Genomic DNA, 18,384 nt, shown 5'->3' on the forward strand with positions numbered 1-18,384 from the left:
AACATTGCACTGTCACATTTTTTGGGGGGGGGGGAGGGTGAAGGGGGTTGATATCACGACAACAGTACAACGCCAGGCATTCGTCAACAGAACTCATACATTTGGTGTCACAGAGCAGTTCCAAAAAGACTGCAATGTATTTGGAGCTCAAACAGCTGTTGCCTTTCAGCTGCTTGTTCGAGAACAAAGTCCTGAAATGTTAAATCGCTGGACATGCACAATCTAAAAGTTGCGGGGTCGAATTAAGGTCACCCACAAAGGCATGTTGAAATGTCACTTTTTATCTGTTGCTTTTTTATTTTCCCCAAGTTGCATTCAGTTTAGACCACACAGAGAACCCAGCTACTGAGTTCAAAAGCTTTCAGCAGTTCACTCTGACCTATTCGGGTTTGAATAAATGAATAATAAGAATATGATAAACTTTAATAATCCCACAATGGGGAAATTTGCAACTATGTATAGTAATTAGAGTTTTTGGAAGGGAAAAGGAAGACGTCTATATTAGGGACGTATTCATTTCTGACATTTATCAGTGAGAGTATGCGGGTGGTATTTGTGACAAAAACCACGTTGCCACGTTATCCAAGTGATGAAACTCCTAATGTCCTGTTCCAACATGTAGCATTCCCAATTCATCTCTAACTTTCTCAGTCACACGTCGACACCAAATTCACACAATCCAAAAGTCGCACTGTCCAATTACATCATCCGTCAAACCTGAATGGCGAGACTCTTACTCAAATCATAGTTTGAATGTCTTACATTTCCTCCTTGATGCATTCGTCATTCCATTTTGATTTCTGGCAGTCTGTATTGATAAAAATGGAGATCAGTGTTGCGGTGACATTGGTGAGTCAATTTGTCACTTGGTGATTTAATATTAAGACAACAGATGATTGTTCCCCCCCCCCCCCCCCAAAAAAAAAACGCCCTCTAGAGCTAAAAAACTACCATATTTTATGGTGTATAAGGCGCACCGGACTATAAGGCGCACCTTCAATTAATAAAAAAAGTTTTCCAAATATAATATATAAATATTTAAACATTTTCCTAATATAAGGCACACAACATTGTAAAGTAAGGCTGGGGTCACGCAATACTTCTACAGGGGAATTGGAGTTAGCTGCTGCTGACAGTAGTTGTCAGACCTGTTGTGGCTTAATATTCCTCCACATATAAGGCGCAACAGCGTATAAGGTGCATTTGAAGAAAATGAAGGCTTTTGGGTGCGCCTTTTACACCAGAAAATACGGTAATTGTTCCGCCCACCTCCCAAAATTGTTTTTTATTTTGAGTGATAAAAATTGTCTCAACATGTCTCATAAGAGGACACAGAAAAAAGAGATGGTGTTTTGGAGGTGAGACAAAATTGGATGGTGCATTAACACGTGCACAAAAAAAGTCTTTGGAGCAAAGTGTATTCTGACAAACTCCTGCTTCTAAAATGTATCCAAATTGCCCTCAAACGCAATCATCTCCTCTCACAAAATTTTACCGAATTTCAAAATTTTGCCTGAAAATTGTATTCACCACAATTAACCCTTTCATGCACCAAGTAACCTGAAAATATGCAAAACTGTCCACTGGAGTAACCGCTGACCGTGAAAGTCAGAACAATTGAATATAAAGTAAAGTCTCGTTATATCGATATTCTCGGGAGTCGGAAAAAATATCGATACAACCGGACTATCGATATATCCGATCCTGCGGCATGTAAATTTTCTCCTTGCGTTCATAGAAATAGTATCGTAATAAGCAGTACTATCGATATAACCGATATCGATATAACGAGACTTTACTGTACTTCCACTTGATGACAGAAGTTCCAAATTTAACCCACGCTTTCACTTTTGGGTGACTTTTTTTGATTGGTGTGGTGAGATTAGTCTGACTGAATAAATCTTAGGAAACCGTTACATTTCAAATAGGTGGCTGCAATGCAACGTCATTTGGGAGCAAATGAATGACAATTTTAAAAACAACCTCAGCTTATGCAAAATTTAAAAGAAATCCTAATAACCCATCTGCTTAGTGAACATACAATAGGACTTGAAAAAAAACCAACAACGTTGAAAACTACAAACAGGCACTGACGTTCGGTGTCAGGGCTGAATGTGGTATTTTGAACGCCAAGGAGTGAATATTATTTTGGTAACGGTGCTCGCTGACTGCAAAGTAAAGTGCATTGCAGAGTAATTCAGCCGAGATCAAAATCAGAAAGCCTTTAATAGTGCCACAGTGGGAAAATTTGCAATCTACAACAGCAAAATTGAAAGGGTCGGGGTGTGGGGTGGGTTAGAAAAGAAAAAAAAAAACAAAGTATTGCATGTACAAAAAAATAACAGAAGACTGAAGTGATATGATCATTTTTCATAGTATGCTTGTGTCCTAAATAAATCAATAAATGTCAATCTACTTCAAAAGTCCCTGTCCAATTTACGGCCCCTAATCCTGAACCAAATTGTAACACGCAAGTAGTATATCACTGTCCAAATCCCGATAGTCGTCGTGCAATGCACCCGGGAATTGAAACTGCCTTTCTTGTTATAAGTCTTGATTCGGTTTGCCGTACGGCAGGCAGGAGGAAGATTGGACACAATTGCAGACAAGCTTTTAACACCCATCACGGTTACAGAGACAAATGTTTTGGAGGCGTACGCGCTCTCCATCTTGCAAAGAAGACAAATTGCCAAGTCATCCATCACACGTTCATGTCCTCTGATGTGATTTATCCATCCGGGCAATTGATCATGTCAAGCGTCCCAAGACTGAGCATAAAAACCCTTTTCTTGAACGTTGCAAATATTGCTCAATATCAAGAGAAAAGCAGGACAGGACAGGAAAGTGCAATTGCTCTACTTCTGTGTGTGTGTGTGTGTACAGTATATGTAGAGCTATATATGTATGTACAGTGTAGACCTTTCAGAACCTACTGCAGCCATTACAAAGCGCTTTAAATAACATTTAAAAATCATGTAAAGAAGATATGTATATGTACATACACACATGTATGTATGTGCACTGTACAATACAGCTTTTTATCTATATCTATATCTACATCTACATATTATTATTGTTATTGTTATTATTGTATATAGAAAGCTGTACTGTATTGTACATTTCATTTAGGGGACTAGCATATTTGACAATAAAGCTGACTTTGACTTTTGACTTCCATCTCAAGGATGCATAAGGCAACTTCAGCCACTATTGTAGCTTCTATTCTATGTACAGTACCATACAATACTCATACTCTGAAGCGCCTTGTGCGGAAAATGAGATAAACTGAATTATCGTATTTTAGAATAAAGGTGATCCGATGGTTAGCGCTTCGAGCTCACAGTGCAGAGTGACTGAGGTCAATTCAGGGCACGGCCTCCGGGTGTGGAGTTCAGGTGTTCTCCTTCGGCCTGCGTGAGTTTCCTCTGGGTACTTTGCTTCCATCCCACATTCCAAAAACAAATGTATTACTTGATTCCAATGCTTTATAGATTTAAAAAAATGCTGTGTAGTTATTGACTCTGTCATTCAGCCATTGTTGTTTGTGCGGTAAAACAGTAAAAGTCTATTTCGGTTGGAAAAAAACTCGTGTCATCTAACTTGTGTTGTTTTGACACCAAAAGACTTCCGAGGAATCCCAAACAAAGAAGCTTCTTGTCACATCTTATTTATTACATTTTTTTTATTTTTTATTTTTCCAAGGCCTTATCCACACTGCAGGCAAAGGGAAATGCTTCAAAATAATTTGACCTCGGTTGTAATTTTGGATTCAACAGACAAGACAAACAACTAACTAAAATAAAATAAGACCAAGAACCAAAAAGATCCTAACATACATTTGAGGAAACAAAGTATTTTGCTGAGTCACAAACTTATTTTAGAAGAAAACTTGCATCGAGGAGCTAAAGCAGTGTTAACGAGTACAGGGGCAAATACGGGACCTGGGTCCATCGCTAACTAAACATCAAGTTGCCTCGGGGTCAAAAGCATACAACGGTTAATCGGAATCCTTTCATCTATTTCCACTCTTTGTCCTAAAAAATACTCCAATGTTCAATCTTCAGGTTTTTCTGGTGTAATACTGCAATTACCCTCAGTGAGGAAAAGTTTCTTGACATTTTTCAGACAGTTCCAGGAGTCAAACTGTTGTCAACATGTGCTGCTTCACCATTTAAATTTTTCAAAAATATTCCTACTGACGTCAAGGCACTGTTGTGTTTCGACTAAATAACATTTGCGCGGAACCAGCCACTCATCACATTAGCCATGAAGACAAATGACAAACGGTTGCGTTGATAAATGACTCGGTCAAGTGAGTTTGGGCCTAGTTTGATCGATGCGACCATGTTTTTAGACTACTTAGTTAAACAGCGGCAGGTTAAAGGGCGAACGCTAGCGAATGGTGTGAAGGACAAGTCTCCCTATGGATGCTTTAAGCACTTTTTCGAACCTTTGTATCCGAGATGTGTATCATGCACATCGAACGGGAACAACGGCAAGACCCAATCACGACTGTTTGCGTGACTCGAGTGCAGACGGGGTAAGCATCAAATGTATTTGTAGGATGAGATTAAACAACGGAGTGTCACATTTTATGTCCATGGGGTACATTCACACTGTTTTTTTCTTTTTTTTATCTCTTGTAATAGGGGTTGCTACTGTGAAATGTAATTTCTCCACTGCAAGACTAATAAAGGCAAATCCAATTCAATCCAATATTTCAAGAAAGTATAGGAACTGTGTTTTAATCATTTTTTATGTTGAAAACTGTGAATGTCATTAAAACGGCAAAAATAATTCCCATTTTTGGCACACTTTGCCCACAAACACCAATATTGTGCCCAATACTGATCTCCAAAACCAGTATCGCCTGATACAATATCAGCATAAATTCGACATACTTTTATTTGTTTATTTATTTTAAATATGGAATGTTTGGAGAGCGGGACAGCCCGCTAGTCAAGTGGTTAGTGTGTCGTGTGTTCGAGTCCCGCTCCGGGCTCTCTGTGTGGAGTTTGCATGTTCTCCCGGTGAAGCAAGAGCTAAGAATGAGAAAATTTGACCTATTTATTCCAAACATTAGGGGAGTATTCATTCTTAAACGTGAAAATTTACTCCACTTGCTTAAAATAGATTAATAAATTATAAGAATCCAGTTTAAATAACATACCCTTTCAGGTGCAAAATAACAACTCAAGTTTACATCAGTCCACTCAGAATCAATATTTTAAGCCAACTATTTCCAAAATATATTTTATCGTGATTTTTAAATAATGTTATTGTGAACAATATGAAATTTCACATTAGACATAGGGCAGTCATAGATTTATATCTTTGCTCGGGTTAGCCATGTGGTTTTCATTACTGGCGTGCCATTGTCGTTTGGGGGTCAAACGAGGACACCAAAGTAGCTTGACAACAAACTTAAAAGTGAGCAACGTGCAAAGTCACTGGACGCTTTTTATTTTGTTGAAAAAGAGGTTTTGCTTTCACAAGCGACGTGCCTGATAGACGTGTAGATTAAATGAAAACACCAAGTATTATATAGTATTGTGTTGTATAATATTTAAAACTGATTAATCGATGTATATTATCTGCAAATTAAATAATTATCAAATTCATAGCTAATTATTTTGATCACCATAAAGATATTAAATTGACAACTGTCCCAGTTTTAATAATTTCAGTTGCTCAACAGCACATATTCTCAAAGAAAGCAAAACGATAATTGTGTTAAATCAATATTTGACATTTACAGAGTGCTTTTACTTTGAAAGACAATGATTGACATTTGCTGACCTGTTATGAGATAAACTACGAACTGATTTTTTTTTTTTTTAATTCTGTGTATTTTTTTGCAGTCAATTTCAAAGAATATCCTTTTTTTAAATATAGCCATGAAAATTAAGTGTTTTCGCAATCCAATTTATTGATTAATCGACAAAACTATCCACAGATATACAACTCATTCACTGCTATTCCCAAATTTATTCGGGAATTGAAATATGACGTGTAGTACCATTCCCGAATTTGTTTGGGTTTTGGTTTTTATTGTGGGGGGGGGTGTCTATAAAGCGCTGGTCACACCTCTGGCAATGTTTTTCCCTCCCACGGGAGGGGGGAGGAGGGGGGCATCACTTGCCTTTTGTACATCCTCCCCCATTTCAAACTCAGATAACTCGAAGACCCATCTAATTTAGGAATTAACTTTTCTTCTTCTGCTGAAAAAAGAGAGTCTAAGGTTTGTAATGTTGTATTGCATGTTTATGTAGTTATAAAACTCAATATTCTTTGGGTCCTGCAATTTGAGTGACAATGCCAAAAACCCATGCACTTGAGTGGACACATTTTTGCACATTGTCTGGCAATGAATGAGTTAGTGTGCATTGCTCTAAAAATACATACATACACACGCACTAAATAAATAAATAAATACAAAATGTGCTAGCGTGTACCAGTTAGCCCCACGGACAACATTGCAACAAGCTAGGGCTGCCAAGTTTGCCTTTGGTTGAATGGCGCAAGAGTATCTAATGTTTTGTCCGGTCCATCTGTTTTTTTTCCGTGTGTTGAGCAAATGTGACTCATTTCTTAAAGTGTGTTTTTTTGTCCCTTCCCACGCCAACGCAAACGATGAGGGGAAGTGGAGTCTGAAGCATCCTGACTCTTTCTTGCAAGAAGTCCCTTCTTCCTCTTTTCCTCTTTTCTGAAACAACCTCTTCCCTACTTCTGCACCCCTCCATTCCCTCACCCATCCTCCAATCTTTCAGGATGAATTAACTAAAGTGGACAAAGTCCATCACTCAAGACAGGGTGAGAAGGGGAGGCCACTCCTCGATGACTCAAATCCGGTTGTATCCTGTGAGCAGAACAGACCAAGAAGCTGGTTCATTTGTCACTGTACTTTAAGAAGCATTTGAATCTGTGGCTGTCAGAAAATCCATCTGCAGCTGCCTCGGTTAAAAACAGCAGATGCCTCTGGAAGGTCAAGGGGAAGTCGACCTCTTGTGCCTCTTAAGCAAGAGCAAATAAACTTTAATATCTCACTCGCTTACTCCCTTCCTCTCCTTCTCCATCTTTGTATTTGATTGTTCACCTTTCTAATGAAGAATGGATGACTGGCTCATCTTTCAAATTGTTGTTTGTTCGTTTGTACGATTATAAAACTCGGAGGAGGAAAGGCGTGTCTGCCGGTGATGTCGTGACGGGACCAAAAACAGGCCTCGGGGAAGATAGGGTGCGATGTGTAACAACAGTGTTCCCTGAGATCATAAATTCTCTCGTTAGAATAGTTTGAATCTATTTTATGCACAAACGTAGACTGTAAGGATTTGTTTCCCTGTAGCGATTAAAAATGAAATTTGAATCAAGCAACCTCTGCCCCTTTATACCTTTAAGAATGATTTTCATTTCACTCAACACTACAGAGTTTTCTTGTAACTAAAGAATCTGTCTTATTGATTGGATTTTTGTGAAATTGATGCACTTTCCGAACATTGGCAAAGGCCAAAGATGGGCGAACAAATAGCATCTGTTTTGGGATGATGTGATGCTTTCAGATTTTTCTTTGAACACAAACGGTGGAGAAATGCATGTCGACAGACAACTTGGCAGTGCTCACAACACGTCTTCTTAATCCTTTGTCAAAACTAAAACTGCATCTGACTATTTCAGAAGGGAGATTCTGCTTCGTGTAGGTGTCTCTCACCTATATTAGACTGCCCACTGGGTAGCCAGCTGGAGCACCACAATGTCCTTTGGATTGAAGCATAAAATTAGGCAAAAACTCTTAACCTCTTGATTTTTCAAACATGGCATCACAGTGTATTTGAACAAAAGTACGGTATTACTCAGGCTTCAACTAATGATTATTTTAATGCTTAACTCATTCACTTCCAGACGTGCAAAAATGTGTCCCGGTGTACAACATACAATACATACATATTGATTTATATAGCGCTTTAACAACAGCTAAAGCTGTAACAATGTGCTAACATGGACAAAAGGCAAATGCTGCACCCCTCGTGGAAGGGAAAAACATAGCCAAATGACTGACTTGCACTTCATTGGCTCCCCCCACAAGAAAAAATAAACCCCGAACAAATTCGGGAATCACGCTCTATGTCACACATTTCAATTCTTGAGAATGGCAGCAAATGAGTTAAGTCATAGCACAAAGGCAGCCATGTATGGACTTTCTTTTGTCAAGCCCTTCCCACTTCCTGAGTAACTGCTCACCCTTCCACTCTATCCTTGCATGGATGGCAAAAAAATAATAATTGGGGGGGCGATTAATTAAGAGTCTCATTTACTCATTTCTGTAAGCAGCCAACCATGTGAACAATTTTCAAATGTGAGGCCTCAGAGCCTGTGGGACTGCGGTTTGGTCCCAAATGACGTTGAGAAGCCAATCATTGCACTCATGCAATGAGCAACGTGGAGGCCAGGGATATGGATTCACCTTGCCTGACTCAGGGAGAATTTTTTACTACATCGGCTAAACTCTGTAACTCTAACTGAGTCATTGAGTGACTCAGTAACCTGCAGTACTATTAGTGGTTTTAATAATAATAATCAGAGTAAGAATCCTCTTTATTGGCCAAGTGTGTAGGACACACAAGGAATTTGTCTTTGGTAGAACACGCTGCACTAATATCACCATAAAAAATACATGACAAATAAGTATGGAGGTCACTCATAAAGTCTATAATAATACATTTCATTTATAAGCACCTTTTAAAGGACAACCGACGTCTCCGGACAAGTTGTGTCCATGATTTGTAAAATGGCTTCAAATGACAAAGATTCCACCACATATAGCTATAGTTTACGTTTTAAAACTTGCGCTGAATATTCAGGAAGTCTTGTTTTTGAGTTGGTGACGAGTCCGTACGTGACGTCACTGAAGGAACGCCCTTAACCGAATAAAGGACACATTGTAGCAGTCCTTCCATCACGTCAATGTATTTTGCTGTACTTGTTTGGTCTGAAAACCTCGTGTTGCACCTAAAAGCCTGTGGAAACGGGCTGATTAATTCCTCACAGGAGCTTGGTCGCCATTTTCTGCCTCTTTTTTGGTGATACACCCCCCCCCCCCCCTATTGCCTCAAAATGGCACGGAATAAATTATTTAATTGAGTACAAACATGTATGCTTTCCTCTTCAGAACTATTTGAATCATATTCATAACTGAATGTGTAACAAGAAAGCATATTCTCCGAATCTGAAGCCATTGTTTTGATTTTCCAGCAATGCAAGACGTCTTGGCGTGATGTCATGAACTGGGGGCGGAACTTTTTGAAAATACCCAATTCGCAGCTCAATTTTTTGCACATTTTGGACACTAAGTCATTTTTATTGGTGTTTTGCATTTGAATAAAAATATCATACTGTGTGTTTTGGCTATTTTAGATGCTATAATATGTTTTTTTATGTCAGTTAGGAAACAAAAAATTTATGTTGGTTGTCCTTTAAAACTCAAGGACAATTTACAGTCACACATTTTTCTGACAGACCCAAATAAGAGGTCAGTATACATAATAAATCAGGAAATGGTGTTGATTTGAAGTTTTGGGCAGAGGACTTAAAAATATATATATATATATATATATATATATATATATATATATATATATATATATATATATATATATATATATACAGCAGTGATATCGGATATCGGAATGTCATTCGGGCTGGAGAAATGTAGTCGGATGGTGACTAAGAGGGGCAAGGTAGTCCACACTGAAGGGGTCTCACTCACTGAAGGAACAATAGCAGACATTGAAAACAGCTACAAGTACCTCGGTATACCACAGGCCAATGGCAACCTCGAATTAGCAACAAGGAAAGCGGCTACGACCAAATACCTCCAGCGGGTGAGGCAAGTCCTCAGAAGCCAGCTCAATGGCAAGAACAAGACCCGGGCAATAAACAGCTATGCCCTGCCAGTGATCAGATACCCTGCAGGAATAATAAGGTGGCCAAAGGAAGAGATTCAGACCACGGATGTTAAGACCCGAAAACTCCTCACCATGCACGGAGGGTTCCATCCCAAGTCCAGCACCCTGAGACTGTACACAAGCCGTAAGGAAGGAGGCCGGGGACTAGTGAGTGTGAGAGCCACTGTCCAGGATGAAACATCCAAGCTCCATGAATACATCAAAGAGAAGGCTCCAACGGATGATGTACTCAGAGAATGTCTCAGTCAATGGGGAACAGAGGATGAGGTGCTGGAAGAGGGACAATCATGGGAGGAAAAGCCCCTACACGGGATGTACCACCGAACCATAGCAGAAGTGGCTGATCTCAAGAAGTCCTATCAGTGGCTAGAGAGGGCTGGCCTAAAGGACAGCACAGAGGCACTCATCCTGGCTGCCCAAGAGCAGGCCCTGAACACCAGAGCCATAGAGGCAGGGATATACCACACCAGACAAGACCCAAGGTGTAGGTTGTGCAAAGAGGCACCTGAGACAATCCAACACGTAACTGCAGGGTGTAAGATGCTGGCAGGGAAAGCCTACATGGAGCGCCATAACCAGGTGGCTGGCATAGTCTACCGAAACATCTGTGCGGAGTATGGACTGGAAACCCCAAGGTCAAAATGGGAAACACCTCCCAAGGTGGTGGAGAATGACCGAGCAAAAATCCTGTGGGACTTCCAGATACAGACTGACAAGATGGTAATGGCCAACCAACCAGATATCGTGGTCATAGATAAAGGGGAAAGGAAAGCCGTTGTCGTGGATGTAGCGGTCCCGAGTGATGGGAACATCAGAAAGAAGGAACATGAGAAAATCGAGAAATACCAAGGGCTCAGAGAGGAGCTGGAGAGAGCCTGGAAGGTAAAGGTGACAGTCGTGCCTGTGGTGGTCGGAGCACTTGGGGCAGTGACCCCCAAACTCGACGAGTGGTTACAACAGATCCCGGGAACAACATCGGATATCTCGGTCCAGAAAAGCGCAGTGCTGGGAACAGCACGGATACTGCGCAGAACCCTCAAGCTTCCTGGCCTCTGGTAGAGGACCCGAGCTGAAATGGGGACAGACACCACCCATGGTGGGTGAGACGAGGATTTTTTAATTTTTTTTATATATTTACACTGTTTGCATGTATTGCTGCACAGTTTATGTTCATGTGCCTTATATGAAAACATTCCAACGCTGTTAGCCCATTTTTGGTGTTTCTCATTATGTGTTAGCATTATGGTGTCAAAGTGAAGGTCCGGGGGCCAAATCTGGTCCACCACATCATTTCAAACTCGTGAAATTCCTTGATGCTTACTAAAGTCTGAACCAAAATTTCAAATTGTCCCAAGTAAATCCCAATAGCAGTCATTATTTTTGACTTCATTAATTTGTTGTGCTTTCTGCATGTAACATGTGGAGGAGACAAAATATTCTAATAGGAAACCATAAGTACAATGTGGCCCGTGGCAAAAAATGACTTTGACAACCATCTGCTAAGGAGGGGTTTGTTTAAATACACAAAGTGTAATTCGTAAAATTCTCATTCTCATTCACTGGCACCCTACAGCAGCATTTCTCCCCATTTTTTTCCCCCACATGTCACAGCCAACCCCAAATCACACATCAGATCAATCATTTCTCAAGATATGAGTGATTATTAATATTAATCCAGTATTTCACCACAAGCTGCTCAAACCGACGAGCATGTATGTGAAACAGCTTCTAAACAACAAAATAAAAAAGTTCCCACAACGCCTGTTGAGCTGGCGGGCGTCGCCACACTGACGCGACCTGCAGAACAGCTGGCAGTCAAGCTCATGTCAACAACCAGGCAGCCAAATTCATCTTTTGACGTGACTCTGACGGCCTCATTTGAATGTGTAAATATCAGACCGTCGCGTTCGCATGGCCCTCGCATGCAAATCATAATCAGACAGACAGACTACGGGGATGTGCGTGTGTTTGTGTGTGTGAGAGAAAGAAGTGTCAAAAAATGTCAACACAGGCACACACAGTATGCTGTATCATGGTTGAGTCCATATTGCGCTAAATTACAATTTTGGCACAAATACCTGTCAAGTTAATTATTACCTTTGTTTTTTCATGGCCGTAGTTAACCTCAAGCAGACAAGGAAACAGTTTTGACATACACAATAAGAGTACAGTACCGCTATTTTTGCACAAATAATCGGCATCTTCAACCAATGCTTATTTCAATGCATGTTCCTATGAAAATAAAACAAGTCAACATTGATTTCCCAAACTCAATTTTTCATGAAATACATTTCAAAGTAATAACAAAAGCACCTCAGTGGACCAGAAAAGCAAGTGAAAAACAACATAAACACATGACAAGGTATTCCTTCAAAGTTCTGAACGACTTGAGGCAATTCTCACCATTGGCTATGTTTCAGCGCCACTGGCATAACAAAATAAGACATTTTATCTCATCTCGCCTAGATTATTGGAACAGCCTTTTTACATGTTTTAACAAGAAAGATATGGAGCGTCTCCAGGTTGTCCAGAACTCTGCTGCAATACTCTTAACCCGAACTAGCAAGAGTGCACACATCACCCCTGTGCTGGCCTCACTGCACTGGCTACCAGTGCAGTTTAGAACCAATTTTAAGATCTTAGTTCTCACTTTCAGATCTCTGCATGGACAAGCTACCTCTTATCTGTCTGATTTTATACAGTCTTATTCCCCCACCCGCAGTCTGAGAACATCTGACCAACGGTTGCTGGTTGTCCCCCGTACCTGATTTAAAACTAGAGCTGACTGAGTTTTTCAAGCGGTAGCCCCTCGGCTATGGAATGCACTACCCCTGTATGGAGTCAGTTGACACGTTTAACATTTAAAGATTTTTTTTATTGAAACAGGCGTTTGATTAACTGTTATGTTCTATGCTTCCATAATTTTCCACTTGCTCTTTTTTGTGTATTGTTTTTATTATGACTGTTTTGAATTTTGTGAAGCACTGTGGTTTTACCCCTGAAAAGTGCTATGTAAATAAATCTTACTTACATCATACAGTAATCCCTTGGTACTTTGTTTCGATTATCGCGGCCCTTAATACATTGCAGATTTTTTTCGAGCCTAAAAAAAAGCTGCAAATGACAGCGAAAGTCACAGTATAATACTGTAAAATAACAGCAGGTTGAAAAAACTGCGGCTGGCACAGATTCTTCAAACTGAAGAGTTCTCAGACATGACATTGGTGGATATTAACATTTATTGAGTGCTATTCGGAGCCTTTACCGGATGAGGAACTCATTGAGATGACGTTGCCGAATGATGTGGAAGCCAGACAGCGTAGCTAATTACCTATTACAATGTTCCTCATCCGTTGTAAATTGTCATTCCAGTCTTCTGCAGGACCCTCAACGCCTTCTGAAATTTCCAGTAAATATTATACTATATAGACTGTATGTTGATAGTGGACTGTTTACTATTATTAGTAGTAGTAGTATTATTATGAGAGTTTTGTACTGTACTATAGACAATTACTCTGCTGCTTTATGCGTGTCCTGTACTGTGTTCCACTAAATTTGGCCTTATGAATATTTTTTTGTACTCATACACATGTAAACTTACCAATCCATATAGGGTTCGTTACAGCACAGTTTTTCGTCTATCGCGGGTGGTCCCGGTCCGCATTAACCATGATAAACGAGGGATTACTGTACATTTCCAAAACCATTTCAACCTATGACTGTGGGAGCCATAAACAACCGAAATATTCCATCCATCAGACATAACCAAAATATTACATAATGGATACAAATATGTACGGTCACACACACACCCATATAATATATGTACACGCTGTGTCTGATTTCCTTTTTTTTTAAAGCACCCCTAAAAAGGTATAATCGCAAAACCGAAAGAAAAATAGCAGCAGCATCAAATTGCAGAAGTATGTACGCACACACACACACACACACACACACACACACACACACACACACACACACACACACACACACACACGCACGCACACGCACGCGCAGACACACGTACTCAGTCACGTGTGTAAAATATAACAGTACAAGCTAAAATAAGACATAACAGTCTATTAGCACGCCAATTATTAATTATTCCACTCTACCAATCTGACAGTGTCAATCCAAATTAGCAATATGAAAGCAAGTCAACCACACAATCACAAACACACAAAGCGATCAATCAGAACATAAAATAATACATCATGTGCAACAAAGATCTTTGGAATTCAAATGCCGCCTTTTACTCCCTGGTGCTTTCTATACCATCTTTTTTGACTGCTTTATTTCCTATATGACAGTTGTCCATGTTAAACACTGTTACAGCTTCAGCTGTTGTTAAAGCGCTGTATAAATCAATGTGTATTGTATTAATAATAACAATAACAACAATAATAATAATAATAATAATAATATATTTCATTTATAAGAGCCTTTCAAAACTCTCAAGGATACTTTACAGTCACAGGATATTTTATTGTATATATCAACATGTGTCACCACAAGATGAAAGGGAGCACGTTCCATTTTTTTGCAATTTTGAATTGGAACATAATCGCGTTTCGTCTTGCGTGTTAATACTGTCAATATTGCGTCGAGGTGTCATTTTGAAAGTCACACGACAGCTTTTTGTCAATATCAAATTGATGCTTGTGCAGCGGTAAGGAAACACGCGCCCAGCGTGCATACCAGTACGCAGTAATTGCATCCTTTTGTTTTTAATCTATATTCTTTTCCGAAAGTGAGTGGGTTGTAAGAGAATAAGACACAGTGAGGGAAATTTCCCCTCATGTTATTTGCTTGTTAGTTATTATCACTCCTCCGTAAGGCAACACACGGTTTCACTTTGACTTTTTGCATGTATTTGTGTTTGGCAGGAAAAAAACAACAACACATCAAGTCAGCTGACACGCAATTCAGACGCGATATGAAAATGATAAATTGACGCTTTATGGGATAAATTGTCAATACGGAGCACCGTTGGGACGGGAGAGGATTTCAAGTGGCAAGTGTGCTTCCCGTCGTTGAGGTCCACTAATTACAACTCGACCCAAAAGGGCAAAACCGTCATTAAAAGTCATAATTAAGTACACGTTAGGTTGTCAACATTTGCGTAAGTCTGATTGTATCAATTAAAGTGATACATTTGAATCTGAATCGATTAAAATTGACGTTGGTCTCGCGAAAATTGTGAGCTGTGAGCAGATGTTTTTTTTCTTCTTAAATTGGAGTAAGAATTTTAAACGTATTTAAAAATGGACGAAATGTGCCACCAAAAATAGATTAATCATCTATTGAGATTTCAACACTTAAATATGAAATGGATATGCCAATATTTCTTAACATATTTTTAAAAACGTCATCGTTTATGTTTTCTATATTGGTAATGGGTTGATTTTTTTCTTCTACAATATAAATATCATGTGTGATTAACATTGGATATAGTTTTAAACAACAATTTAAAAGGTCATTTTCGGGATTTAATGGAATTTGAATATTCATTGAGACTGGTGAATTTGGTTTATTTAAATTGGATTTTTATCGTATTTAGAATTGTCTTAAATTATAAACAGTGTTTTGACAAACGGTGGTATTTGTGGAAATTATTCGCGTCTAGTAAAAAAAAATCAGTCACCTAAAAATATGTTCTTGTCACAGTTTCGATATGATTTTTTGTTTTTTGCTTCCACAAAGGAACAAACAAAGCCAAAAGTTTAAATATTTATTTGTTTCACGCGGGCTCATAGCCTGGTGGCACACACAAAAAATAATAAACACACAGCAGCCACACAGATTATTTGCACACCACAAAAAAAAACAGTCACTTCGCAATAATAATTTCACACAAGCACAAATAATGACTCAACAATGGCGGAGAAATTCACAAGAAATGATTATGGAAAGAGCAGAAGTGCTTTGTGGAGGCCACTTGAAGACGACAACCCCGAAGGAAGGATATCGGGGGAGTGTTCGGGTTTCAAATAGGTCGAAGGAAGCAAGGCGAGACCAGCTCAAAGAGACTTTTGTCCTTTCTATGTGATGTGGACATAATGACTAAAAAGTAACAATAGAGCCACTGCCATTAAAAAAAATAAAGACAAAAAAACAGAAGAGGCACCGTGTATCGGATTCTGGGAACGGGTGAAATTAAAACGTGCATGTTGGAAGAAAATATAATTGCAATTTTTATCAACAGTTTACATTAACTTCAACTGTCCAAAATCGCCTTTTAAATATATATATATTTTTATAAAAGTAGCTGACGAGAAAGACAAATTGCTGTCCAATATTTGCCTTTTTTTTTCTTTGTGTTGTAACATGATGGAGATCTTTGGGTGTTGCAAAGGTGTGGACATTGACGGGTTTGTATGTGGTCTAGCCCATTACTTTCAGGTGCGGGAAGAGACGAAATTTTTTGTCCACAGCAGCTATAATGCTTTGTATAACATAAAACTTAGCCACCATGTTCCACTGTGGTTCACCTTTGCAGCCCATTTAGTCACCTAATTAGTTGGCTTTCAATTAAGTGCTGCCAAATCTAACTATTGCCCAAAAATATACCCCACCTTCCAAATAATTGGGAAAATGCATGATATATATCTTACATTGATTTTTTTTACATTGGTGAAATGCCAATTTAGGCGGATAACTGGTCAGGTTTGAATTAAGTGTATACACTGAAACAATGCCAACGACACAAACCTCCCAAAACACACGCACACGCGCACACACACGTGTGCGCGCGCTCGCACAAGTTAGAAGCATCCATCCACCATTTTCCATACCGCTTATTCCCCATTAGGGTCGCGGGGGGGGTGCTGGGGCCAATCCCAGCTGCATGTTCTATCCTATAGCTTTGAAGCCCATTTAGGTGGTAGGCTCATCAGGCCTGATTTAATTGCACCCTCTGCTGGTCAATACCAAGTCTAATCGCGGCAATAATGCATCAGATCATAGCCACAACTCCAAAACTAAGGATGGATGCATGATATTCCACTTCAGGACAACTCTGCTGCCCATTTAGGCAATTCACTTAATTAAGCGAACCCTCATCTAATAGTAGTGACATTGAAATATGACTCCAATGTTTGGGGTCCAAGCTAAAACAGATAAAATATAATCCCCAAAATACAAATGATAAACTTCAACACAGATGGTGGAGCAACCCACATAGACAGACAATATAACAATTCTCAGAGGCTCACATTCTTTATCTTTTGCAAAAAATGACATATTACATATTTACAGTCAGTTGTGAAACTCTTGACTGTGTGTGTGTGTGTGTGTGTGTGTGTGTGTGTGTGTGTGTGTGTGTGTGTGTGTGTGTGTGTGTGTTACACGCATGGCCTACACACCAGAATTTGGGGTTGAACTCTAACCCCAAATTGCAAATATTTGGCAACAATTTATGTTCAATACTTTGACTAGTTTTTCATTGTTTACATGTAACAACACAAAAATACAGTCAATAAGTGTAATGGTCACAAATAAAAGAGGACAGATTGCCCAAACAATCGATACATTTGTGACAATACATCAACAATCCCTTCCACAATTGGGAAAAATGCTTCCCCGATCAATAATTGGATAAAATGAACGGCATGGGATCTCGTTGTGGACACGCTGCTTTAACATCTTGTTCACAATGAAGAGGGGAACTCAGTAGCAAGTTATTGATGGAATTTTAAAAACGTAAAATTGGATGGGCGGACATGCGGATATTTGGGGGGTAGTGAGTGTCATGTGACACGTATGTGAAGCAACCAAATGACACTTTTGTTATCTTCTTGAAGCGGATTTACGTGGGACATGAGATGTGAGACAATCTCTTTTCATCAATGAATGGATGCTACAGCTTTGTGTTTGCTTTCAAGATTTACTTTGTAGCAGACAAGCACATTCCACCTTGACGTCCCTGATCCACTAGTGAAAAGGACGCTTTGATCCTCTACTCTTGCATCTAGAACCGCTTCATAAACAAAGGGTGCAGAAAGTGCTTAAAATTTAATGACTGTGTCTTTTGTGTTGTGTCACATTATTTGTTATTTAGTTTTTTTGTTGTTTTGAGTTGAAGATGGCGCCGTGAATGGCTACCTTTACAGCAGCTCCTGTACTGTTTCTCTACTTATTTCTTTCATTTCTTCTTCCTTTCCGAACTTTGCATCTGTAAATTATAAATTTCTCCAATATGAGACGAATAAAGGCTCATCCATTCAAATAAAATGTGAACTCACACACACACGCGCGCATATATACGCACACACACACACACACGCACACGCACGCACACGCACACACACGCACACACACGCACACACACGCACACACACGCACACACACGCGCGCGCACACACACACACACACACACACACACACACACACACACACACACACACACACACACACACGATTA

The 18,384-nt window shown here is 39.5% G+C and overlaps 1 long non-coding RNA gene across 5 annotated transcripts in view; it reads right to left on the bottom strand.

Annotated features, from left to right (window-relative positions):
* Positions 1 to 18,384, bottom strand: part of LOC148889264 (uncharacterized) — a 61,180-nt gene that overhangs the window by 23,507 nt on the left and 19,289 nt on the right. The gene's annotated exons all lie outside the window — the stretch shown is intronic.

This window comes from Hippocampus bargibanti, linkage group LG13 (genome assembly GCF_051943395.1).
Source record: "Hippocampus bargibanti isolate YZ-2025 linkage group LG13, ASM5194339v1, whole genome shotgun sequence".
Classification (NCBI taxonomy): Eukaryota; Metazoa; Chordata; class Actinopteri; order Syngnathiformes; family Syngnathidae; genus Hippocampus; species Hippocampus bargibanti.